Source organism: Apteryx rowi, unplaced genomic scaffold (assembly GCF_003343035.1).
Source record: "Apteryx rowi isolate R43461 unplaced genomic scaffold, aptRow1 scaffold_328, whole genome shotgun sequence".
Lineage (NCBI taxonomy): Eukaryota > Metazoa > Chordata > Aves > Apterygiformes > Apterygidae > Apteryx > Apteryx rowi.
This window is the reverse complement of record NW_020449730.1, coordinates 469,735-471,562: the sequence shown is the minus strand read 5'-3', so window position 1 is coordinate 471,562 and position 1,828 is coordinate 469,735.

Genomic DNA, 1,828 nt, shown 5'->3' with positions numbered 1-1,828 from the left:
TATAAAGGAAACCCAACATGATTACAACAGTGAATAATTATCTCTAATAATATTCCTAACAGATGTAATGTCCAACTGGCATGTGGTAACTTAACTGGAGAATAACCTTCTATGCCAACCTAGAATGAACACACCAACAAAAAAACAATTCTAGCTAAGATGAAAATGCTGTTACTTTTCAGTGATTGATGCTTTCACTCACCAGTCTGTCTCAACAATGGCTGATCACTTTTCCTTATCCACATTAAGAACTTATCAGTCTGACAGCTTCAGCCCTATTGTATGGTTCTGTACTGTCAAGACTGGCATTAGAACTCCAAAATTGTTTTGGTTTGCAATGTTCTTACTTGTTTTGCTGTATTTAAAGTTTCAATTGGCACACTTAAACTTTTTTTTTTAAACTACTCCAATTTTTTAATTGGATGTCATTTTGGCCAGAAAAACAGTGGACAAGGATGATGCAAGTGAACACTAGTTTACAAAATGAATTATTACTATTTCAAGGCAATAACAAATTAAAATAAAGAACTGAGTACATGTCACATCTATACACAGAAAAGAGCTGGAACTACATCTCAAAGTGTAGTATTTTCATATCCCTATAGGCTTGCTTTTAGTAGCAACAATACTTGTGCTCAGCAGTCCTACTGCTGGTCTTGCTGTTCAGAAAACATCTTCTTGGGAGCAGAAAACAAAGCATGTTAGTGCCATTCCTTATGAGGTATAAACACAAAAACTTCAGTTATGTTGCAGAGAAGTCTCTTCCATACTGGTATTAATAGACAAATCAGTCCAAGGTTTCATGCAGTCTTCTTGATAAAAGTGTACTTCTCTTTCAGAGTTCAGGAAACGGTATTATATCTACCGTGAGCTTTGTGTTCAACCAAAAGCAGCTCTTGCTGTCCATGGAGCCTCCACATGCAGGCCAGCAAGAGGGTGCAGATACCTGACATTTCCTCACTTTTCTGTAAGGAGACCCCTCACCTGTACAGCCTGGTAGATGGAGGTATGAGGAACTAAGGGTACACACCAAGCACATTTCCTGGAAGCGTAATGTACCAAGAGACCTTGCTTGTTTCAAGAACTTGTTCCTTAGCTGGGACACGGTCCAACTCCCATTAAAGTCAATTGGAATCGTTCATGTGTGGAAAGAATGGTTCTGGGAGAGCTGGAAATGGTCTCTTATGCCAGGCAGTCCATAGGTGGATGAGCCACCAGAAGTTCCTCCTGCAGCAATTCTAGCAGTGGCTTTGTAGCAAATGGGGCCCAAGTCCTGACTCCAAGATGGACAACCATCAGAAGACTGCAGACCCCTGGCTTATTTTCCATATTATTCATTTTACTGCCAAGATGTGTATAGGAATGAAAGGGCTCAAACCTTGGGCCTGAAGCCAAAGGATCTGCACTACTGAAGCTGAACAAAGAAGCCAGAAAGAGGCCCTAAATGGACAGTAAGCGAGGCCTCGCCAGCACCAGAGAGCCTTCTGACCTGCAGTGCCAGACTGCCTGATCACAAGGTGAGATGTTTCGGGCCCTTGGGGCTGGGTTTGGGCTGGGTGGCAGTGGGGACCCTGGCTGCTTCTGCCAGAGCCCGTGGGGCGTGCCGACCCCACAGGACAGTTGGTTGGGGCGTGAACCTTGGCCATGAGAATGTGCCCTGGGTGCGGGGATGGGTCTCCTGCCACCGTGGCCCCGCGGGGCAGCAGAACGGACCAGCTGAGGGCTGGTGGCAAGGCCTGCTCCCGGGGCAGCACTGGCACCCTCGGCTCCGGTGACGCAGGTGGCAGGGGTCCCCGCCGCCGCCGGGCAGGGTGCGGGCCGCGCTGGT